Source organism: Eleutherodactylus coqui, chromosome 5, assembly GCF_035609145.1.
Source record: "Eleutherodactylus coqui strain aEleCoq1 chromosome 5, aEleCoq1.hap1, whole genome shotgun sequence".
In the NCBI taxonomy this organism is placed as follows: Eukaryota; Metazoa; Chordata; class Amphibia; order Anura; family Eleutherodactylidae; genus Eleutherodactylus; species Eleutherodactylus coqui.
The window spans coordinates 32,842,307-32,868,530 of NC_089841.1; the positions used below are offsets into that span (position 1 = coordinate 32,842,307).

The 26,224-nt window shown below is 44.3% G+C and overlaps 1 protein-coding gene and 1 pseudogene across 2 annotated transcripts in view; one reads left to right on the forward strand and one right to left on the reverse strand.

Moving 5' to 3' along the window:
- Window positions 1-26,224, reverse strand: part of LOC136629139 (oocyte zinc finger protein XlCOF6-like) — a 913,937-nt gene that overhangs the window by 173,479 nt on the left and 714,234 nt on the right. The window lies entirely within an intron of this gene.
- Window positions 1-26,224, forward strand: part of LOC136627169 (zinc finger protein 850-like) — a 532,511-nt pseudogene that overhangs the window by 125,172 nt on the left and 381,115 nt on the right.

Below are 26,224 nucleotides of genomic sequence, written 5' to 3' on the forward strand. Positions count from 1 at the left end.
GGTTCAGCATGAATAAGCTTCCTCAATTCTGCTTTATTGTTGGGCGCGCAGCCTCTTTTAAAGAGTTTAACATATCTGCCCATCTGGGCAGGTCAAAGATTACATAGATACAACGTATTGTTTAATTATTGGATAAGCATCTTGCAATTCTTTCATCCTCCGGTCATCTGTTATTGGCCATCAGGTGGTAGCAGGAGGAGATGAGTGGGTTGTCTTGGACCGACGTGTGGTTCCTTCGATATGATTGGATATTACAGCTTGAACTATTAATTGCATACATTTCCCGTGTTATTTGCATAAGTTTCCAGTAAAACTGTTTGGGTTATTATTTCGGTAGCTGCTTCAGACTGCGGTTATCTATGTCTGATTTTTACTTCTTCTAAAGTTACAAAACAGATGGGCAAAATATAGCGTGTCTATGTTAGATATTAACTTGTCAGCGTTTTATGCTAAATATTGTCTTGTCAGCAGAGTTTAGGGAATAGACGTTTCATTAAAGGAAGTAGATACATTGGATACATGAGAGAATATATCTATATTTGTATCAGTAATGGAAAAGTACTGGCATTTATTATACAGAATACTAAAGTATAAAAAACAGGTTCAATGTCCACTACAAAGGTCCACAATCCAAAATATAGATATATTGGGTTTCCACCACAGCCTGGCCATCCGTTTCAATGCTATTTTCTTACAGAGTATAATAAGTGCTTCACTGAGGGTCATTCACATGGCCGTATGTCATCCATAAATTACAAGCGCGGGTAACACATGTTGCTAAAAGCCCATTCACGCGCGTGTTACACACCAATATAGGCTACTGGGGTACAACATATGCAGCAATTATACATGTACATGCATAATGCGTATGCTATGCAAGTGAAATGTGTGTAATACGTGGGACATATACACCATGGGAGTCCTCAGTAAGTTTTGTATATGGTGATGCCTTTGCTCAACCTCTAGAAGACAGAGTAAACAAACTTGTGGAGTTTTTGGAACTGGGAGTCCGGCTAATTGGCTTAGTATGTCTGTCACTTCAGGCCAAAAAGATTGAGCCTCGTTGCAGTTTCATTCACAGACTGGACTAACTAAAATAATCTTTATTTCTTGATATATATAAAAGCACAAATAGGGTAACTAGGACGAACACATAAACACACTGTGCAATTATTTGGATATATCTCAAAGTATGTACTGATGAGATAACCCTTGTGCAGCCAATATACTTAGAAGCTAAAACTCACTGTATAGGGGGGTGTATGTCCTAGATGGATGTGGGAGACCTTGTAGATGTAGGTCTCTGGATCTAGTGAAACCGTATTTTTATTATAGCATCCTATCAGAGATTGTAATCACAAGTATATTAGTTGAGTCATTTGATACGGTGTGGCTCGTAGTGCAGTCAGGCCAAGAAGCTCATATGTGAATGGTTCTCAGCATTTGGTAAATGTCCAAAAAGAAATTAGGATATTGCATTCAAAAAGAATGTCAAGCGGTCCAAAATATTATCAATACTTCATTCAGATGGAGTGTTAAGCGGTCCAACATGTTTTATTTTATGTGGAGGCCACAGATCATCAGGGGCCAGAAGATTGACCTCAGATGTATGGTGGTCTGTCCGTTCGTCAGAGACTAACTGATCCACAATATGGACCTCTTTTTTATGGGCACTCAGTTTCCGCAATAGAAATACAATAATGCCATTAGGAATCCACTAAATGGCACATTAGTCTCTTTTGACTTTCTATATGGACACATATGCAACAATCGCGCAGCTCACCCTTGCATGAATGAGCTGCAGGAGTAGCACAGTGTCTGGACCCCAACTGTTACCGGCTCCCCGTCCAGGACAATTAAATATAGAGCAGGATTATATCAGATGCAGCAGACCTTCCTCGCTCAGTAAGTAAACGGTGCCAGAAACCTAGAACAAATCCCCTGATGGGTAGTGGTCAGTGAGAAAGCATCTTTGTTTCATGTTGGTTCCCATATTCTCTGTGCTTATCTCACTAAACAATGTCAGGCAGATAAAGATCCTAACTAGAGGTTATCTCAGTGTCCAAAACGGAACAAAAAGGAAAATAAATGATAAAATAACCAGCGCCCTGATGGTGGACAGCCGTCCACATTTAGTGAAGAAGATCCGCATGAAGCGGTAAACCTCTACTGCGCTACGAGGGGGTCGTCTCCCCATGTGATGTCATTGAGTAGGGGGGGGGGGGGGGTAGCACTGATGGAATGTGTAATGGGGAATATGTTTATTAGCAGCTAGAGAAACCATCAAATTGGATTCCATGACATCAGACTAATCTTCATGTCTAAGATTGGGATTAAAGGATCTAAAGGTTTAACCCCTTCAGGACCAAGTCTGTCTGTGCCTTAGTGACCAAGCCAAATTTTGGAAGTCTGGCATGTGTCACTATAACAGAGAAGAACTCTGTAAAGGTTCTACACCTCAAACTAATAATCCAGTCCTATTAACCCCTTCAGGACCAAGTCTGTCTGTGCCTTAGTGACCAATCCAAATTTTGGAAGTCTGGCGTGTCTCACTATAACAGAGAAGAACTCTGTAAAGGTTCTACACCTCAAACTAATAATCCAGTCCTATTATAATCAAAATCAAAAACTCTAGTACGCAGCTTGGGGGAGGGGGGTTTATTAAATAAACTATCTGAAATTGCTACGGAATAAGTTGGCGCTATGCAAAATAACAAGATTTTTTTTGTTTTGTTTGACTTAGATCTCCGTGTGATGCTGTAAAATAATCTAAAACCACAGCATGTTGATTTGTCACCAAACTCAGTTGCTTAATATTCTTTTTCTCAATTTGTCTTGCATCAAACAATGTATCTGTAGTTTTTGCATTTGCTTTGGCACAAGGTCAACATTCTGGCCACCCAATTAGACATCGATACAGATGACAACAAATTTATGTACCCCACTTTTAGGAAGCTGTATGAAATCAATCTGCAGTCGTTGGAACGGGTACAAGGGCTATGGAGTGCATTTAAGTGGGACGTTTATCAGTTTTCCCCACATTATGGCAGACACAGATGACACAACCTTGCAAAAACTTGTTTGAAAAATGCTGCATGTTTCTGAGCAATTTAGGGGATTTATAAATGTCCTTCTATACTCACACCTATAAATGTCATCTATTTCTGGATACATTCTTTAAAGTGAACCTGACACCATCCAGTCCCCTGTAAGAAACTATCTAGTGTAGGTGACGGGAATAGAAGGGGTTAATGTCTACTTTTCATTACACAGTAAGCTCTCCTTATCTCTGCTCTGATCTCACACTGACAGGAGAGGGGAGGTCATTTAATAAGTGTATGTGCCCTTTTCAGCTGGTTTACTTATTTGTTTAGTATTCATGTTGTCACTTATTTTATCTGGGTTTTGTTGACATTCCTCATTAACAGCACAATGGCGGGCGGGTATCACTGGACATCTCATTACATAATAACCCCTTCCCTGCTCCTGCTTCTATTGTCTCTGAAAGAACTTTCCCTCCTCCACCAACTCCTCACCACTACAGAAGGCGCTCTGTATATCCATCACTATCTGCTCCTATAAATGCTGCTCATATTTCTATATCTCCATGTAGCAGAGCTGAATGTTATTTACAGGTTATGTCCCCATGATAACTCAGTGAGGCAAGATTATTCCACCTGTTTACCTGATATCCAAGCCTGTGTGGTGCAGAGAGTTAGGGCAGCAGAAATGCAGTTCTCGCTCATGACCTGAAGGTTGTGGGTTCAATCCCTGCTTGGGTCAGGTATTAGTCTCAGGGTTGATAGTATATTGGTAGTATGAGTAGCCAGGGTAAAAGATGACCAGCAAAAACCGCATGACATCATCCTAGGAGTCAGCCATGACTCAGCGCTTGCACCAGGGAACATTAACTTTACCTACCTGATGTCCACCTGTGCCACTAAGAGCATATTGTGATAACACTCCTACAGGAAGGGTAAAGGTTTCAGTTACCCCTGGACCCCGCTATCTGCTCTCCATTTTACATAGCCCACACTGGATCTTTTATTCAGTTTAATAATAATCTTTATTTATATAGCGCCAACATATTCCGTAGCGCTTACAAAGACAGGGTGATACAGAAAAACAAAAGTACAAAAATACAAAAACCATGGTTACATGTAGTAATCAGATGATGTGGCCAATAATGGGGTGATACAGAAGGTAAAGGGGCTGGAGATGTGCAAGATATGATGAGATGGAGAGTGAGGGATGCTATACACATAGACAGTGGTCAGACATTAAGCCGTGTGATAGCTGAATCAGTGTGACTGCAGAGGGGATTGATGGCGGCTGGCAGAGGTTGCATTCACTAGGAAAGAAAGCATGTTATCAGGTGGAGTACAGAGGGGTTGGGATTGTCTTTCTGTCCATCTTCTAATTCTAATTTGTTTAAACTATTTATTGATCTTAATAAATATATCCGCAAAATTGCTCTCAATAAATATTATATTATGAGCAGGGGCGTAACTATAGAGGGTGCAGGGAATGCAGTTGCACCCGGGCCCAGCAGCCTTAGGGGGCCCATAAGGCCTCTATTCTCCATATAGGGAGCCCAGTACTATGAATAAAGCATTATAGTTGGGGGCCCTGTTACAGGTTTTGCATTGGGGCACAGAAGCTTTAAGATATGCCTCTGTGCAGCATGGTTTGGGTATGGGTACGGGTACAGATACAGATAGAGGGGGAGGGGCCAGCTCACCTTTTGCATCAGGGCCCCTGAGCCTTTAGTTACGCCCCTGATTATGAGTGAAGATAATCAACCCATTGAGACCACAATAGATTTTGATTTTAACAAACCCATCCCTACAGGTTTAAAACCTACTAGTAAGTTTTTTTCCGACAGAAGTAAAAGGCCCTTTTATAGATCTTTTTTATCATAATATTCTTCAAGATTTTACTTATGTGTGATAATAACAAAAAGTTATTTTCTCAAAATCTAACACGAACAGAAAAAGAGATTTAAAATTTTTTTTAGTGATAACGAATTAGTTATAAAACGAGCGGATAAAGGGGGGGTATAGTTTTAATGGATTTTAATCGTTATCATAAAGTAAGTCTAGAAATCCTTAGTAATACTAATCATTATAAAATTCTTTTAAAAGACCCAACAGATGAAATTATCGCTAATTAAAAAATTTTAATTAATGAAGGAATCCATTACAACGGATTAACTAAAAATGGAGGTAAATATATTATTTCTATAGAACCTGAAATACCGTTTTTATACCACCTCCCCAAAGTACACAGACATATTAGATCCACCGGGAAGACATATAATCGCAGGTGTAAACTCTATTACAAGTAGATTAGCAGAACATGTAGATGGATTACTACAAAAACACCTGGTATCCTTACCCCCATATTTAAAAGATAATGGACAGTTACTTGAGTTAATTAGAGATTTTAAATGGGAAGATAGTTATATATGGTGCACTCTCGATGTTGAATCCCTTTACACTAATATTCCCCATAATTTAGGCGTTGCGGCTATGCAAATTTTTTTAAATGATGAGCCTTTGATGCCCCCTAATCAAAAATTATTTATTTTAAAAGCTATATATTTTATTCTTAAAAATAATACATTTTTATATAGAAAATCATTTTATCTCCAAATCCTCGGCACTGCTATGGGTTGCAAATTCGCACCGGCTTTCGCTAATTTATTTATGGGTAATTTTAAACAACTATACTGTAAAGATCCTAACATAGTTTTTTATCGTAAATTTATAGACAAAATTTTGATTATTTGGAAAGGTCCTGAAGAGAGTTTAAAAGAAGATGTTAATAATTTAAAAATTGATAACAATAACTTAAAATTTACTAGAACTTTTAACAAAAATCAGATAATCTTTTTAGACTTGATTCTTATGCATAATGATAATAGAATAATTACAAAAACACATTTTTAAAAAGTTGATAAAAATACATATCATGACTATAACAGTTGCCACGCAAAACATTGGAAAATAAATATCCCATATGGCCAGCTGAAATGTATAAGGAGGAACTGGACTTTGGATGAGGGTTATGAAGAACAGACTAAAATTAAGGAGCGTTTTAAAGAAATAAACTATCCCATTAAAGTGATCGATAATGCATATAAAAAGATGATCACTACAAATGAATTTTCGAATGGCATTAATAGTCACACTTCATTTCAGCAAGATTCTTAGCCCATTGTTCTAATTTGAAGGTGATCTTTATATCTTTTTCCCAGTTAAGAAGGTGTGCTTTTTTGTGTTTGGTTTCTTCTTCTTCAGCTTCTCCGTTGAAGATATTGTATATGTCTCTAATTCTTGCTTTAGGGATTTCTTTTTTAAATAGTAGTTCATACATGTAGTTGGACATTGAAAGTGATAGTTGTGAGCGAGTTGTTAGATAACTTTTAATTTGCATATACTGGAAGAAGTCTGAGTTGTTTAGGTGTTTTTCCTCATGAAGAATGTTAAATGGTTTGAGGCCTGAGTTGTCCTGGAGGTCTGAAATATGATCTATTCCCTTCTCCTTCCAGTTTTTAACTTTTAGATTAGGGATAAAAAATTCTAATATTTCAATTGGGACTTGAGTCCTAGGGAAGGGGGAGCTCAAAATTTTAGTTAAGTGGATCCATGCTTCTATTGAGGCTTGTATGGTGGGATATTTTGGTAATTTTATATTTGGGTTAAGAGAGGCTGCTATCAACACCGTTCGAAGGTCCTTATTTCCTCCCAGGGATTTTTCAATGGACGGCCAATTTATATCTTCTGGGGAAGACACCAGGCTCTAATTTGTTGGATTAGATTAGCGTTGTAATATGCTATAAGGTTTGGAATATTCATTCCTCCTCTTTCCCTAAATGCGTACAGTATGTAGGCAGCCACCCTAGGTCTCTTCCCCATCCATATGAAAGTTAACATTTGTTTTTGGAGGTCTCTTATACATTTCTTGGAGCAGGGGATTGTCATAGTTCTAAAGATGTATGAATACGATTTTGGGGAGTATCATCATTTTATATAATACTATTCTTCCCAGCCAGGAGGGCTCAATTTTATTGAATTTGGCTAAGTCTTTTTGTAGTGAATCTAGTAACATTTTATGGTTTGCTGATGCCATGTTGCTAATAGGGAGGGAAAGTTTTAGTCCTAAATATGAGATTGGTTCTGTTGTCCATGCGTAGGGGAATTCCTTCCCAATACTTTCCTCCGGGGTTTTAGTATATTAAGATCAAGAAGCTGGGATTTATGGGAATTAACTTTATAAAATGAGATTTGTCCGAAGTCATCAATTATTCTTGTTACTGCTCTAAGGGAGGTCATCGGTTGAGTCAGACACAATACCACGTCGTCTGCAAATAGTCCTATTTTGTGTTGTCTAAATGAGGGGTACTCCTTTTATTTCCAGGTCAGTCCTAATTTTCTCAGCGAATGGCTCCATGGTCAAGACAAACAGTAGAGGCGAGAGGGGGCATCCTTGGCTGGTGACGTTAGTTATTTGGAAAAAACTAGAAAGGGTTCCGTTAATCAGTACTCTTTTGCTGACTGGGAAACTTTTTCTAAGACTGAGAATGCATAGCCCCAGTGTATTCTGTCAAACGCCTTCTCCGCATCCAAAGTGAGGAGCAGAGAAGGCGTCTGTAGTTCCACCAATCGAGTCATCAGGTTCAGGACTCGTCTCGTTCCGTCGGGTGCCTGTCTACCATGGGTAAAGCCTACCTGGTCGCTGTGTACTAATAGGGGAATTATTTTTAGTAATCTTTGGGCTTTGTGTATATTTTTGTGTCCCTTTTCAAAAGTGAGATGTCTAAAAATTTGACGTCGAGGAGGGGTCTTTATCCTGTTTGGGTATTGCCACTATTGTGGCTTGGAGCATTTCTTTTGGTAGACATCCTTTAATCATGGCTTCATTAAAGATTTTGACTAGGTGTGGGATTAATTCTTTGTTGAAGATTTGGTAGTATTCATTTGAGTATCCATCAGGACCAGGTGCATTATCTTTTTTGAGGGATTTTATTGTTTTTAAAACTTCCAGTTCTGTGATTGGGATGTTAAGGTCTTCTAATTGTTTTGGAGGCACCGTCGGGAGGCTGATGCTATTTAAAAATTCTTTTATTTTATTTTCGTGGGGTTGTATTGTTAAGGGGTCTTCTTGAAGGTTGTACAGTTTTGCATAGAAGCGGTTGAAAACCTCGGCCTTTTCTTGTGGGTTGGTAATTTTGTGGTTTGTCCCTGGCTCAATTATGTATGGAATTTTAGATTTTATTCTTTTTTGTTTCACTTTGTTCGCCATGAGTTTGCTGAATTTATTGTTAGCCGTGTAATATGTAGCTTTATGGGATTTTAAATGCTTTTCAAATTCCAGAAGGAGGTGGTCTCTAAGCTCTTGTCTTGTTTTCAGCAGATCTCTATGTGCTTTATCAGTGGGGTTGTTTTGAAATATTTGTTCCTGGTTTTTGATTTGTTGTAAAAGAGTTTTTAGTATAAGGCTTTATTGTATCATTATGCCTCTTATTACCGCTTTATGTGCGCTCCATACTGTAAAGGGGTTTGTTTCTGGAAGATCATCGTGTAGGAAGTACTCCTTTATTGCTTCCTGAATTTTCTTCTTAGAGGGATCAATCTTCATAAGGAAAGTATTGTTGCACCAAGAGTTTAGAGGGTTTGCCGAGGGAGTCAGTCTTAGGTTCAAGAAAACTGGTGCTTGGTCCGACCAGGAAGTGAGGCCAATTGAAGCCTCCCTTGCTCTTGGCAGGAGGTAGAAGGTCACCAGGACCATGTCTATCCTAGTAAATGTTTTGTGTCTCGTGGAGTAAAAGGAATATTCCTTCGCATTTGCATTTAGACACCTAAATGTGTCGTAGAGTTCCTCTTTCCCGAGCCAAGGCGCCAGAGTAGGTGTTAATGTTCTGCCCCTGCTGTTGGTGTCAATTGCTCTGTCTGATATGATGTGAAAATCTCCACATATCAGGAGTTGGCCATGTTGTTTTTTCCTGACCTTTCTCAGAACCTTGTTAAGAAAGCGTAGCTGTGCAGAGTTTGGTGCATACAGATTCACCAATGTCATCAAGAGTCTGTTGATTCCACATATTAATGTTATGAATCTGCCCTTTTCATCAAGTTCAACCTCAATGAGTTTAAATTGTTTCATGTCCTTGATTACTATTAATACTCCTGCTTTCTTCTTTTTGGAGTTAGCCATAAAGATCTCTGGGAATTTGGGATGAGAGAATCTAGGGTAATGATGTTTTGTAAAATGAGTCTCTTGTAAGCAGGTTATCTCTGCTTTCCTAGACAAAGCGTCTCTCCATAGGGAGGATCTTTTGTGCGAGTTTAGCCCTTTAACGCTATAAGACATTACTTTCGTATTCATGGTGGTTTTGTTAGAGTGTATATTTGTTTGGTTGCTTGGAATTTGAATAGAGCGTTTATCTGGATGTTTTGGGATTGAGGGCCCTTTTGGTTGTGGTCCGCATTTTTGTAAATCAATTCCTTAGAAGTGTAATAGGGAAGCAACTTGTTTGTTTCCATTGAGGAATTTTTGGGGTGGGGGAAGACTTGTAGGAAAGTGAAGGACATTGGTAAACGCGAGGCATCTTCAACCTTCGTAGAGGAACGTGTTTATCCCTTGCGGAAGGGGTGCCTGTGTGGGTGAAAAAACAGTCCGACCAACATAGCAATTGGGCCTTCCATAAACTTGAAATGCAATATGCAGTGTACGGGAATCAACTGTGGTAAGAGGAATTCCTCCTTATCTTGGTAAGAGGAGACCAGTTTTTCAGAGGGGGGGTCATCTTGATAGATAGAGTTCAGTGGTTAGAGATGGTTGCCCAGTCTGGTGTCAGGCGAGAAGGGGCTTGTGGATTCATCATTTTAATATTCCAGCTTTTTAGTAGTTTCTCACCAACTTCTGGGTTTTGTATTACGTGGACTTTGTCGCCCTTATGTATGATCAGCTTAGGTGGAAAGCCCCACTTGTACGGAATTTCATTGACTCTCAGCGCCATTGTGAGATTTCAAAATTTCTTTCTCGTCTGAATTGTTGCCTGAGACAAGTCTGAGTAGAGTTTAACTTGTTCGTACGGTTTAGGAAGGGGCATGTTTTGTCTGTTAGCTCACATCATGGCCTCCTTGATGTGAAAAAAATGGATGCGGACTATGACGTCCCTAGGGAGGTGATCTGGTACCGTTTTGGGTCGTGGCAGTCTGTGCACTCTATCTATTGTTCTTTCTTCTTGTGTGGACTCTGGTAGCAAGTGTTTAATTAATTGTTGGACAGATTCTTTTAATGCAGATTGGGGGATTGACTCTGCTATTCCCCGGATTTTTATCTTGTTCCATCTGCTCCTATCCTTCATATCCGCCATCTTGCCTTTAAGAGCTTCCAACTCGTCCACTACGCTGTAATGAGCATCTATGAGGTCGTTATGTGATGATGTAAATTCCGCCATTTTATTTTCGAGGTGGTCTACTCTGTTTCCTATTTGTATTCATGGAGGAAGATATTGCTGTGATGTCATTCTGGATAGCCCCCCTCAAAGCCAGGATCATTTCTTTAATGAATATTTCTGATGCCGCCTGTTCTGTGCAGGCAAAATTCACCAGAGGGTCTTCGGTTTCCCCATATTGTGTGTCTAGGTTACTGGGCACTTTTTCTCTGGCTGTTGTGGGGAGCATGGGAAACTAGCGGGGGAGAGAGTGGGCGCCATTTTAGGTGTCCCTGTATCTTTTGTTATTGCCCTGTCTTTCTTTACTTGTGGGCTTACAGGAGCTGTCTGTGGCTTTGTGATTTTGGACGCTGGGAGCAGGGGATCGGGAGAAGTTCTCTAACCCCTTCTTTGTTTTGTAGCGTCCTCCCGAGCCGCCGCTCCATCTGTTCTGTATCCTGCATTGCGCGTGCCGGCTGTCGGCTCCTCCGCTCCTCCATTACCCGCTCGGGCTGTGAAGACATTTGTTAGCCTCTGCAGCGCTTCCTTTGTTTTTTTTCTAGTTGACATCCTGCCGGAGAGTCTCCAGATGAAGTTTGCAGGTTGATTCCCTTTATATCGCTTAGTTGTCGGCTCTTGGAAGGTCCTCTTCTACGGAGCTCAGAAACAAGCATCCGCTCCGGTCTCCATTCAGGCCACGCCCCCCCTTGTGTTTTACCACTGTATATACGTGGTATGTTTATGGATAATTTATGCATATGTTTGTTTGATTTCAATTTATTTTTATTCAGATAATTGTTTTATTTGAATAATGTCTCTATAGTATGATGCCATCTATATATCTAATGAACTTTTAAAAGGCTTGTTTGTTTGCCAGTCCCCTCATTTAAAATGCCTGCACGCATACCGATGTCTGTTTTTCTGACACAGGTTGATTAAAGTTTCTTCAAAACTTGGAACGCTACGTTGCGTTCCAGGAGACGCACAATGACGTTAGAATCTAATCAGAGGGCACACCCTGCCCCTGTTGATTACGGAGAACCACCCACTGCGTCCTCCTGCAACAAATTTCACATGTAAGTTTTTTCTTATATATACTTGTGTTGTTATGTTGTTAATTGTTATGAGCTTGAGAAAGCTGCTACTCCAGCAGAAACGCGTTGCTCGCTATATGTAATAATAAAAAACTTTCGAGGAGATTGAAGTTTTTGTTTCCATCCTGATGAGTGCGGAAAACCTTTTATTTTCACTTTGTTAAGGAAAGAAAGCATGTTATCAGGCAGAGTACAAAGGGGTTTAGTTTACGAGATCTGGTATGCTCCCTGAAGAGGTGCACTTTTAGAGTACGCCTGAAATTGTGTGAGTCATGGATTGCCCGGATAGTTTGGGGTAGCACGTTCAAGAGGACTGTTGCTGCTCTGGAGAAGTCTTGGAGGCGGGAATGAGAGGTTCAAATCAAAGGGGCACTCTGATTTCGCTAGCGGAGGGAAGGGCCTGGGCTGGGTGGTGGATTGAGATGCAAGTTGGAGGCCATTATTATGGACACAAAATGTTCCAGATGTAAAAGGGTCTCTGACGACTGCACCATGGAGCGGGTTCATTCCTGGAGGGAGAATGCTAATACATCTACACCATGATCAGTATCGATAAAGAAGAGTCACTGAGCTGCGACATCTCATTTATTTCAACTCAACGAAGGAAAACGGCAAATACTTTGTCGGAGATGTCAGAAGAAACTGTTCATAACTCACGTGATAAGTCTGATGATATCTTTGAGGGGGAATGCTCTGCTGTAATTAATAGTAGAGAAGACTGGGAAGGTCTTACAAAAAACGCACAAGGAGAGTGGGGGTTAAACCCCATAGTTGAGCCCTGCTATCCACAAAGGACGAAAAATCACTGAAAGTGGTTCATTTGTCTACTTGCATTGTGCCGGGGGACCCGAAGCAGGTTTTGACAAAAGGGTTTCCATTCTCCCCTATGAGACATATCGATTAGATTGAAGCCCTTCTTAACATCAACAAATTTGGTCGTTCATTAATAATAATTAGAGATGAGCGAGCAACAAAATGCTCGGGTGCTGGTTGCTCGAGTCAAACTTTTCGCAATGCTCAAGAGCTTGTTTCGAGTAATGAACCCCATTGAAGTCAAAGGGGGACTCGAGCATTTTTGTATATGACCGACGCTCCGGATAGGTCTTCACTTGTGAAACTCTGGAAAACATCAGAAAGTCATAGAAACACCACAGAAACGGATAGGGCAGGGCAGGGCAGGGGCAGCATGCAGGGCTGCATCTCTGTCTGCCAGGTCCCACTATTTAGCCACAATAGGGGCAAGAGTCTGAATCCCCCCCCCTAACAATTGTTACTTCGGACAAACCCTCATTAGCAAGGCACACCTTAGCAAAGCACCACACTACCTGCAACCAAGCACAATCACTGCCTGGGGGTCACACTGTTGCCTCTTCTCCTGGGTTACATGCTGCCCAACCCCCCGCACGCCCCTGCGTCCACAGCGCTCGCTTCATAGCGACACCACCCTCATGTCTATTTACAAGTGTGTCTGCGATGTGGAGGAACCGGAGACACACACTGCAGAGGGTTGTCAGGGCCAGGCAGCGACCCTCTTTAAAAAGTGTGGGCGATAGCCGACAATGCTGTTGAGAATTGATGAGAAATTGACGTTCGATCCTCATTCCAATCCTGTGCTACCTCTGCCAGGAGCTGCAAACGTGGCCATAAAGGGGACTCGGGTGCCAGCAATACTACACATCTCCACAATGCAGCAATACTCTGTGTGGAAAGCAAGTGAACGGGCCCAGGGTCAAGCTCATTCCCAGCCTCCATCTTGTGTGACCCAAGGTGCCGCGAGTTACATAGCAATGGGGAATCAATGTGCCCACATACGATTCATTCTGTGTTGGTGTTGGATAGCACAATCGACACCGCAAGGGGAAAGCCATCTGCACTCTGCCCCCTACCCAAGTCAGTCAGTGTCTCTGTGCCAGACAGGTAAATCACCGCAATGGGAAGTCTGTGTGCACCCACAGCATAGGTGGGTCCAAGGAACCCAAAGACATTAAACATGAAGAAATCAGAGTGCCCCAACAAGGCAGACTTTCACTGCGTCAAGGACATAGGCCTCAGTCCACACCCTCAGCAATCGCGGGCATGAAGCGGACTTCGATGCTAGTTCAGCTGTGAAGGTCTCAGTAAATCAGTTACGTTTTCTTTCACCGCTCCAATGACTGGATTAGCCAGGAAAAGTTCCACAGGCCCAACCTGGCACAGTTGAAGTTCCCCTGGGACATAGGCCTCAGCCCAGACCGTCAGCAATCGTGGGCATGAAGCGGACTTCGATGCTAGTACAGCATTGAACGTCTCATTAATGCAGTAACGCTCCTCTTCTTTGGCCCAAACCAGTGTATCAGATTACTGTGGTAACACCAGAGCAAATACATGATGCCCAGTGTTGATCCCCTGACCCCAAGCAGGAGGAGGAGGTGGCCTTACTAGGCCAAGAAACCATGACCAGGACCCACTGTAGCCTGTGTGGGAAGTATGTGAGCAGGCCCTTGGTCCAGCTCGGTCCCAGCAAACACACTGTTACCCAAGGTGCCGCGAGTCACATAGCAATGGACAATCCTGGTCCACTCAAACTATTCAGTCTGTGTTGGTGTCGGATAGCTCAATCGACACCGCAAGGGGAAAGCCATCTGCACTCTGCACCCTACCCAAGTCAGTCAGTGACTTTGTGCCAGACAGGTAAATCACCGCCATGGGAAGTCTGTGCACACCCACAGCATAGATGGGTCCTAGGCAAACCAAGACATGAACTATGAAGAAATCAGAGTGCCCCAACAAGGCAGACTTTCACTGCACCGTGGACATAGGCCCCTGCACAAACCCTCAGCAATCGCGGGCATAGAGCGGACTCCGATGCTAGTGCAGCTGTGAACATCTCATAAGTGCAGTATCGCTCCTCTTCTTTGTCCCAAAGCAGTGCCCCGGATAACTGCGGTAACGCGAGAGAAAATGCATATTGGCCTCGGCCCACAAATCATGCCCTAGTCAGTCAGTGTTTTGGGCCAGATAGGTAAAACACCGCATTGGGAAGTCTGTGTGCACCCATAGTATAACAAGACCCCTGTAACATTCCAGTAGAAAAGTATAAGCAGACCCTAGTAACCTTTTGGTAGCAGTAGTATAGGCAGACCCCAGTACCATTTCTGTAGTACAAGTATAGGCAGACCCCAGTACCATTTCTGTAGTACAAGTATAGGCAGATCCCAGTACCATTTCAATAGCAGAAGTATAGGCAGACCCCAGTACAAATTCTGTAGTAGAAGTATAGACAGACCCCAGTGACATTTATGTGGCAGCAGTATAGGCAGACCCCTGTAACTTTTCAGTAGTTAAAGTTGAGGTGGACCCCAGTAACCTTTCTGTAGCAGCAGTATAGGCAGACCCCTGTAACATTTATGTGGCAGCAGTATAGGCACACCCCTGTAACATTTCTGTAGTAAAAGTTGAGGCGGACCCCTATAACATTTCTATAGCAGCAGTATAGGCAGACCCCAGTATCATTTCAGTAGCAGAAGTATAGGCAGACCCCAGTACCAATTCTGTAGTAGAAGTATAGGCAGACCCCTGTAACATTTCTGTAGCAAGAGTATAGGCGAACGCCTGAACATTGGGGTGCCTGGGGGACTGTAGGCAAAGGCAGAAAAATTAGTTAGTTAACAGTATAGGCAACGGCCAGAAAAATTAGTGTACCAAGAGTACCAATGTACCCCTGAAAAATTGCTCAACCAAGAGGGCAGGTGAAACCCATAAATATTTTTTTAAAGATACAGCTCGCTGTTGCTTAATTTGTAACATAGCCTGGATGCAGCTATGTTCAAAAAATTGGTTCATGTTAAAGTATAGCATGGGTGCCCTCTGCAGTTTGCCCAGCTGTCTATTCCTCCTCCTGCTCCTCCCCCTCCTGCTGCTCCAAAACTTTTGAAACTTTGAAAAATTGGAAAAAAAATTGTTAGATGAGCCTTTTGGGCCGCAGAAAAATTGGCAGGTCAGCGTGATGACAAGATGTTTCAGGAGGAGGAGGAGGAGGAGGACTAATAACAGCGACAGATTGACAAAGCTAAATGCCCCTTTTTTTCCAGTGATAGAGAAGCATACTTTTATCTGCAGTTGCAGCGATAAGAATGTTTTTAGGTTCCGCTGCTCTCCGCCGGTGGAGAAGAGAAGTCTGGGGAAATCCAGGCTTTGTTCATCTTTATGAGTGTAAGCATGTCAGCACTGGCAGTTGACAGGCGGGTACGCTTATCCATGATGATTCCCCCAGCTGCACTAAACACCCTCTCTGACAAGACGCTAGCGGCAGGGCAAGCCAGCACCTCCAGGGCATACAGCGCAAGTTCATGCCACGTGTCCAGCTTTGACAGCCAATAGTTGAATGGAACAGAGGCATCACGGAGGATGGTGGTATGATCGGCTACGTACTCCGTCACCATCTTTTTACAGTGCTGCGTCCGACTCAGCCTCGACTGGGGAGTGGTGACCCAGTCTTGCTGGGGAGCCATAAAGCTGGCAAAGGCCTTGGAGAGTGTTCCCTTGCCTGCGCTGAACATGCTGCCTGATCTCAGTGACTCCCCTGCTACTTGGTCCTCGGAACTGCGCCTTTTGCCAGTAGCGCTGTCAGATGGGAAGTTTAGCATCACTTTGTCCACCAGGGCTCTGTGGTATTGCATCACTCTCGTACCTCTTTCCTCTTCGAAAATGAACATGGAAAGGTTCTCCTTGTACCGTGGGCCGAGAAGGGTGTACACCCAGTAATGCGTGTTGGCCAGAATGCATCTAACGCAAGGGTCACGAGAAAGGCAGCCTAACATGAAGTGGGTGCCAGTACGCAAGACATGGCTATCCTTACTAGGAAGATGACTTTCGGGATTCTCCTCCTCCTCCAGAACCCATACATGCTGAACAGATGACAGGCAAGCAGCATGGGTACCCTCTGCAGTGTGCCCAGCTGTCTCTTCCTCCTACTCCTGCTCCTCCCCCTCCTCCTCCTCCTCCAAAACACATTGAGATATAGACATGAGGGTGGTGTGACGATCAAGTGACACTCTCATCCCTCGTCTCCTGTTCCAACCGCAAAGCGTCGGCCTTCATGCCTTGCAGCGAACTCCTCAGCAGGCATAGGAGCGGGATGGTTACGCTAATGATTGCAGCGTCGCCGCTCACCATCTGGCTAGACTCCTCAAAGTTTCCGAGGACCTGACAGATGTCTGCCATACATGCCCACTCCTTGGTAAAGAATTGGGGAGGCTGACTACCACTACACCGCCCATGTTGGAGTTGGTATTCCACTATTGCTCTACGCTGCTTATACAGCCTGGCCAACATGTGCAGTGTAGAATTCCAGCGTGTGGGCACGTTGCACAGCAGTCGGTGCTCTGGCAGATTAAACCGTTGTTGCAGGGTCCTCAGGGTGGCAGCATCTGTGGTGGACTTGCGGAAATGTGCGCAGACGCGGTGCACCTTACCGAGCAGGTCAGACAAGTGCGGGTAGTTTTTCAGAAACCGCTGAACCAACAGGTTGAAGACGTGGGCCTGGTATGGCACGTGTGTGAGGCTGCAGAGCCACCACCAGGTTACGGCCGTTGTCACACACTACCATGCCTGGTTGGAGGCTCAGCGGGGAAAGCCAGAGGTCGGTCTGCTCTGTCAGACCCTGCAACAGTTCGTGGGCCGTGGGCCTCATGTCACCTGGGCTGAGTAGTTTCAGCACGGCCTGCTGACGCTTGCCCACTGCTGTGCTGACGCGTAGCGCCACACCAACTGCTGGCGACGTGCTGCTCACATTTCTTAATTGAGAGGTACAGATTGCGTATGAGGAGGGGGAGGGTTTAGAGGAGGTGGCATAGACAACCGCAGATACCAGCACCGAGGTAGGACCCGCTATTCTGGGTGTGGGTAGGACGTGTGCAGTCCCAGGCTCTGACTCGGTCCCAGCCTCCACCAAATTCACCCAATGTGCCGCCAGTGCTTGTCCACATGTCCGTGGTTAAGTGGACCTTCCCAGTAACCGCGTTGGTGAGGGCATGATTAATGTTGCGGTAGACGTGCTGGTGTAAGGCTGGGACGGCACACCGGGAAAAATAGTGGCGACTGGGGACCGAGTAGCGTGCGACTGCCGCCACCATCATGTTTTTCAAAGCCTCTGTTTCCACAAGCCTATATGGCAGCATCTCCAGGCTGATTAATTTGGCAATGTGCACGTTTAAAGCTTGGGGCGTGCGGGTGCATGGCGGCGTATTTGCGCGTTCGCTCCAACGCTAGTGCTAGCGACAGCTGAACGCTGTGCTGAGACATTGCTGGATGGGGTCGAGCACAGCGGAGGTGAAGGTGTGGGTGCAGGCCGGGAGGCGCTCGTGCCTGTGTCCTGAGACGGGGGTTGGATCTGAGTGGCAGGTTGGGGCACAGGGGAAGAGGCAGTGGTGTGACCCGGAGGCGGTGAATGGCCTTCGTCCCACCTTGTGTGGTGCTTGGCCATCATCTACCTGCACATGCTAGTGGTGGCTGCCCGGCTGATCTTGGTGCGACACAGGTTGCACACCACTGTTCGTCGGTCGTCCGCGCTCTCACTGAAAAACATCCACACCTTTGAACACCTAGGCCTCTGCAGGGTGGCTTGGCATGAGGGGGTGCTTTGGGAAACAGTTGGGGGATTCTTCGCTCTGGCCCTGCCTCTACCCCTGGCCACCCCACTGCCTCTTGCAACCTGTCCTGTTGCTGCACTTGCCTCCCCCTCTGAAGACCTGTCCTCAGTAGGCTTAGCAAACCAGGTGGGGTCAGTCACCTCATCGTCCAGCTGCTCTTCCTCCGAATCCTCTGTGCGCTCCTCCCTCGGACTTACTGCCTTTACTACTACCTCTCTGATAGAAAACTGTATCTCATCATCATCATCCTCCTCACCCACTGAATGCTCTTGAGACACTTGCCGAAAGTCCCCAGCCTCCTCACCCGGACCCCGGGAACTTTCCAAAGGTTGGGCATTGGTCACGACAAACTCCTCAGGTGGGAGAGGAACCATTTTTTCCCACTCAAGGCAGGGACCAGAGAACAGTTCTTGGAAGTCTGCCTGCTCATCAGAATGTGTCATTTTCATGGAGTGAGGAGGCTGGGAGGAAGGAGGAGGAACAGCCAGAGGATTCAGAGTTGCAGCAGTGGACTGCGTAGAAGACTGGGTGGTCGATACATTGCTGGATGCATTTTCTGCCATCCACGACAGGACCTGCTCACACTGCTCTGTTTGTAATAAAGTTCTACCACGTGGAACCATAAATTGTGATAAGAAGCTGGGGACCCCAGAAACTTGCCTCTGTCCTACTCCCGCAGCAGCCGTCTGTGATTCACCTGGACCAGGAACTCGGCCTGTGCCCACACCCTCACTTGGACGTCCGCGTCCTCGTCCACGACCCCTACCCCTCAGCATGGTGGATTACGAATAGAGCAGACACAGACCAGTGTAAATAATTATGGAATTATTTTCGTACACTTTCATGCTGAGAGCGGTATTGTAACGCTAACTCCAGGCAGAAACAAAGAATATGGAAGGCTGCAAACAGGCCTAGCTGTGCAATAGTGATGCCCTAAAACTCCCATCAGGCACCCTGTAAAATGCAGATGGCCAGAGGTAGCCCAATGAAGGAGCTTTTTTTTTTTTTTTCTTTGAAAAAGAATACAGGCTATATAGTGTGTATATCACTTTCCCTCTATCAGTGGCTGTGGCTGTATGCTGTGCGTCAAATTCACTGCAGACACAGACCGGTGTAAATAATTATGCAGACACATTCCAAATGCAGGAGTCCGGCTTTTGTGAGAAAAAAACTCGCTTTTATTCCAAAAAACTTGTGCTCATAACAGACAGAGTACGCGTTTCAGTTCACACAGAACCTTTCTCACCTCTCACTTTCTCACAAAAGCCGGACTCCTGCATTTGGAATGTGTCTGTTTAACTAAAGCCAAAGTAGCCGGATGGCAATGTGAAGGCGTGTGAGTATACCTGCTTACGGGATCAAAGTTGCAGCACATGAAGCAAGGTGGGACAATTTACTATTTGTTTTATATCTGTAAATAATTATGGAATAGTGCAATAGTGATGCACTACAACTCCCACCAGACACCTTGTAAAATTCGGACGGTCAGAGGTAGCCCAACGAAGGAGCTTTTTTTTTTTTTTAAAAAATACAGCAGAATGAATTATTATAAATAGTATGTCTACCTATGGAAAACTGATAAATGACCAGACTTGCGGATACAAAGTAATATTACATGGGCGTGTAAGAAGAGGAAGAGATGTGAGTGATGATCAAGCTGATCTGATGGCACCCCAATTTCCTGTGACCCCACTGTTTCATCTTCTGCCACCCCGCACCCCCTTACCCCCCAGCTGTGATCTTCTTCACCTACGAGACCATCAGTGGCTGGAATAGGTTTATTGAGTGAGAACTTAGGAGCTTGACTGGACGGCCTGCTCCACGACTACTGAAGGAAAGGACTGGCTGGTCCTTTGTAAACACATAGTTAGACCAAAAGATCTCAAAACCCTCCAGTCTAATGAAGCTAACTTTGAACTCCTTGGTGTTATGAGGATTTATCAAGGAAAAGATGTCCTCAACCTTGAAACTCATCCTAAGGAGCAGCTCAACCACAGTCCCCCTCGCCGGACATGCCTCACTGCCTTTCCCAATAAGATGGGCCACATTTCTCCTTCCACCATTTTGCCCATTTGTTGGGAGCGACCAGTCCCCTATTCCCTCTCAGAAAGCTGACAGACCAAAACGCTGCACCCAAAATTCTGTTTCAACCCGCTCACTCCCTACAAGGATAGAGGGATCACCCCGCCACAAAGGCTCCTGAAAGAGGCGACTCATATTCCCGTCCACAATACCCCAAGGCAAGGTAACCACTGCCCCCGGGAGACCACCTAGGCATAACTACAGGTGCCAGGGGACACTGAAGGAGCCGACGGACCTGACACAGGCACTGTTGCCCCTCCCACTCTCCCACCCAAGACATATATCCCTATTCCACATCACCTCTACTCGAGCCAACCTAAACAACTGTTAGCGAAATTTCGCTACTTATATGTTTTTGGGTAACCAAATTGGAAATGTAAGATTGAGTATGAGCTCATACAAAAGAAACACCAGGACACGTGTGTGCTATGTATCCATCAGCGATCTACCCTGGCCTCTTGCCAAAGCAGGGGTATGTATTGCTTTCTAACAAAGGAAATCAGTTATTCAAATTCAGTTCAAAATCTCTTGTGCTGATACGTCCATTTCTCCGGAAGTTATTCGTGAGGTAGATTATGATGTCATCCATCTGGGAGGAACTTCCGTGAGCGCGCTCAGTTCATTCTTGAATTTAGTCTCATGAGAAGAACATCCTGTTTCTCCTCTCTGTTTGTCAAGGACAAAGACATTCCTGTGTCATGTGTTTTCAATTGGACCCCCGGTGATGCTGCTGCTACATAAGCTGATTCATCCTTATATCTACTTCCTGAGTTAAGGAACCTACTATTGAGTATATAGATATATGTGTGTATACATACCAGTATATTGGAGTATATATTTTATATTCGTTTAATATGTCAAATAGTAAAACATGCATATATATATATATTAGATAATATCATGGAACTTTTCATTCCGCTCACAATTCCCTCTTTTTTTTTTGTGAATATTTTCGTTGTCATGGATGGTTTTGCTCTTCCTATTTGTGTTCTCGGGCCTTTCCCTACCACCTACAGGGGACCCTAGCTGTCACCTTCGCCATGAGGCTGCCTCCCGCAAGGGTGACACCCCACGCCTGGGCCCTTTCCCTGTCTCCTAATATTATCCCTTCCTGCAGCTAGTGATAATCCATGACAAGGTAAATATCTCACAACATTTTACATCCTCTCTATTTATCAATATTGCGGATGGATAGTTCTTAGAAGGTCTACCTCCCCCCTGATATTTCTGTTGATTTGAGTAGCCCAACCGGTACATAGAGCAAACAAAGTGGGCACACATTGAAGGCAGCAGCATACTGAAATACAAAAAATTGTTAAACTACATATAATTCCCAAGAAATGTCGGATCCAGGACATGCTAAACCATGAGCCAAAAAGCCAATCAAAGCAACCTTTGTCCTTGTCTTGCTTAAGGGTTTGCACAATTTTTCGAATATCCTGGATGTTTTTATGTATAGACTCTGAATTATCTGTCAGGTTAAAGCAGCACATACCTTCAAATTCTTCACAATGATGATTTAATGCTAACAACATATAGTCAATAGTGGCTCTATTTTGCAAGGTGGCTTTTTGTATTTCTTTTACGTCTAAAAGTAGTGAATCAAGGGCTTGGGAGGTAGCATTTAGAGCCTGGGCCATGTCACACGCTATTCCATTTATTACTCGACCGTTGTATACTGCCAAGCCCCAAACTCCCACTATCGATGCTCCTAGGGCAATTACTTCAGTTTTACTCAGAAGCGTAGGTGGACCCTCACAATTTTCATCCAACCCTTTTGTCTCCCGTTTACTTCTAATACTATGATCAGGCTTCTGGTACATAAAAACACTCAAGCGAGCCAAAGCACAAGGGCCTCCAGTAATGTTGGCAGGGATGTATGTATATGTAGTGTTCCCGCAAGAGAAAACCCATCCTGTAGGTAACTTTATATGTCTGGTATGACTAGGGCTTATCATGGTGTGATTACAAATCATATTATTGGTCACCTGTTGGCATTCTGTTCGTTCACACAATCTCATTGTATCATTGGTAGACTTGCTACTATCATGTTGTACTTGTTGACATTTTCCAATCTCTGAACTATCACATGTAAACTGATAACAAACCTCTGCTGCGGCCACCTGCCGAACTTGAAACTTGGTCATATTTGTCCATAGGGTGTTTTCCACCTGAAAACACCCTGGGCAATACTCATATACATTAATAAGGTTCTGGACATCTCCTTCTTCTACCTCTGTATCATTATGGACTATTGAAAATATAGCCTCCAGTATTGAAGTAGAAGTGGGCACGGCTAACAGACAAGTCCGTAATATATCTTCCCCACTTTTAAGATTTGCCATACACATATTGGTGATATTTAATACATCTCTGGCCAAATATTCCCACATATTTGCATGGCCCTCTGCCCATTGTAACCACCTCTTTTCGTGGTGGTGATCTTCTTCTTCTCCTGTTCGGAAAAAGAAAAAGAATGATAATACAATGACCCCAAAGGCCCCACATGCTATGAAGGATATAGGCTTCATTCGACTTTTTCGATGTTGACCTTCTTGCAATGGCTAGCGTGAACCCAATTAGGCTTTCCCTCCAACTTTACTGAGGTAGCGGTGGTTAGTAGTACTTGATATGGCCCGTCGTATCGTGGCTCCAGGCTCTTTCTTACATGTCTTTTAAGAACAACCCACTCACCTGGCTCCAATGAATGTGTACTAGTTTCAGAATTTGGATCTGGAAGAGAATCAAAAACTTGTTTATGCACCTGATTAAGACGTTTTTGCAGGGCCTGGACATGTCCCGTAAGGGCATTATGATGCATCTGTAATACCTGAGGGAAATACAACCCCGTTCTGGGGGCTGATCCAAAAAGGATCTCAAAAGGGGACAATCCTGTCCTCCTGTTGGGGGTAAACCTCACAGAGAAGAGGGCCAAAGGTAGACACTCAGTCCAAGGTTTACCCGACTCTTCCATTGCTTTTTGGATTTTTAGCTTTAGAGTACCATTCATTCTCTCTACCTTCCCACTACTTTGTGGGTGATAGGGAGTATGAAAAGCCTGCTCTATTCCCAGAGCCTCCATTATTTCCTTCATCAGATCTGCAGTAAAATGAGTACCCCTGTCACTCTCTATGGTTTCTGGTACTCCGTATCTACAAACTACTTCATTAATTAGTTTCTTGGCTGTTGCCTTTGCAGTGGCGTTTGGTACCGGATAGCATTCGGGCCAGCTGGAGAAAACATCAACACAGACAAGGGCATACTCATATATGCCAACCTTTGGCAACTGTATGTAGTCAATTTGCAACCTTTGGAAGGGGTAGAGCGGCCGTGGGAGGTGTTTCTGAGGAACTTTTATTACCTTACCAGGGTTATGCAGAGCACAGACCATACATGCTTGCGTGAAGCGGGCAGCTACAGTACTGAATCCTGGAGCAATCCAATGTTGGGCCACTATATTACACATCTCCGTTTTCGACTGGTGTGTTTTCCCATGAACACACTGTGCCATCATGGGATAGAGGGTGCGCGGAAGACACAGCTGTCGTCCTATTCCCCATAGACCATCATCTTTTTGACTGGCTCCAGCCCCTGCCCAGCTCTTCAGCTCAGATGGTAAAACCTGATTCTGAAGAGACCGGAGCAGTTCCAGATGAACTGGAGCGGCTGGGGTCACAGCTTGAAGATGGGCCTGCTCCTCTGATCCGTATCTTCTCGCAGCTGCTTTTGCAGCCGCATCAGCACGTGCATTTCCTTTGGCCTCTGGACTGCCTGTTCCAGAATGGGCTTTTACCTTCACTATACCTAGCTCTACGGGTAACATAAGAGCTTCCATCAGCTGCCTCACACTCTCTGCATTCTTGATGGGTTTTCCCCCTGACGTCAGAAATTCCCTTGCTCTCCAAATGGGTCCATAGTCATGAGCTATGCCAAAAGCGTATCTGGAATCCGTGTAGATGTTGGCTGTTTTACCTCCAGCCGCTCTACATCCTTCCGTTAGGGCCCTCAACTCCGCCTCCTGTGCCAACATATGTGGCGAGAGTGGTTCAGCTTTTATTACCTCATTCTGCGTGACTACAGCATAGCCGGTGTAAAATTTGCCATTTTCCTGGTACCTGGAGCCATCTACAAAAAACTCAAAGGTAGGATTATCAATTGGTTCATCTTTCACATGTTCAAACCCAACAGTTTCTTGTGCCATTAATGCTATACAATCATGAGGATGTAAGATGTCATCCTGCCTATCCTCATCCAAAGATTTAAAAAAGAGGGTGTTCTCTATATTCTCCCCCCCCCCCCCTGAATCCAACGGAAGTAATGTAGCTGGATTCAGAGTGGTACATCGTTTTAAGGTGACATTTGGCAGGAAGCAATAAAGCACATTGTAAACGCAACTGCCTGGCCATTGATATGTGACGTGGTTGAACTTGGTTCAGGATGGCATGTACATCATGGGCAGTGTAAACAATGATGTCATAGGTAAGTACAATCTCAGATGCTTTATTAAGCAGCAATTGTACTGCCGCTATGACTCTGACACAGGAAGGAGCCCCCCTCGCTACTGGATCAAGCCTTGCAGAATAGTAGGCAACTGGACGCTTTTGCTGACCATGATGCTGCGTTAAAACTGCCGTACCATGTCCAGCAATCTCTGTACAATACAGGAAAAAAGGTTTTCCGTAGTTTGGGGTACCCAATGCTGGTGCTGAGACAATAGCTAACTTCAAGGAATGAAAATTGTCTACTGCCTCCGGTGTAAGCTGAAAAGGCTTTGATGATAGACACTCATAGAGTGGTTGCATCAGCTGGGAAGCTGAACGAATCCAAGGCCTGCAGTATGACACAAGACCCAGGAATGTCCGAAGCTTCCCAAGATTTGTAGGTATGGGAATATTCTTTACCACTTCTTTCCTCGTTTCAGTGAGATGACGGGCCCCTTCTGAGATACAATGACCCAAAAAGATGACTTGGGTTTTCACGCATTGCAGTTTTGTTTTTGATACCTTACAACCATTCTCTGCCAAGAAACAGAGTAGGGAAACAGAAGCTTTCCAACACACAACTTCTGAGGGGGCACAAAGGAGTAGGTCATCCACATACTGCAGTAATACAACTTGAGTATCCGGTGGAACCCAATGCTGTAGCACCGATGCTAAGGCTGTTGGGTACTGTGTCAGGGAGTTCTGGGCCCCCTGGGGCAAGACTAACCAAGTATATTGTTTGCCTTTAAAGGTAAAAGCAAACAAAAATTGGCAATCTTCATGCAATGGAACACTAAAAAAAGCATTCGTCAAATCTATCACTGTAAAATGGGTGGATGTGGCTGGGATTCGCGCCAGTAAAGTGTGTGGGATTGGCACTATGGGTGTCATCAGTTCTGTAATTGCATTTACCGCCCGTAGGTCCTGGACCATATGGTAGGTAGGTGGTTGACCTTTCTCACCCTTTTTGATTGGATACAATGGGGTATTACAGGGTGATGTAGTCTCTTTGATAGCTTTTGCCTGCAATAATGCTTGTGCAATCTCCTCTGTCGCTGCCTCTTGTGCAGGGCTCAGAGGGTACTGCACAATTCTCGGGTATATGGCCCCAGGTTGCAGTATTATCATGACTGGAGCCACTGGTAGATGTCCAATATCGGTCTTGCTGGTAGCCCACAGATAGTCAGGGACATCAGCCAGTGCTGGATGAGGCTGATTTTCAGGAAAAGATTCTGCCTTCTGTAGAAATACAAAAGCATTTAGTAAGCATAATTGTTGTTCAGTCACCCCTGTATGCAATTTCATTGTTCCATCCGGACGGAAAGAGAGATTTGCTTGTAATGCTTGCAAAACATCCGCTCCCAGTAAATTAACCGGGGCAGTATCACTAACTAGAAATTGAGTGATAATGGGGTAGTTGGGCTTTATGGAGACGGTGAGTGGCTTGGTGAGAGGGGTCTCCACTGGATTCCCATCAACTCCAGTGCAAGTGATGAA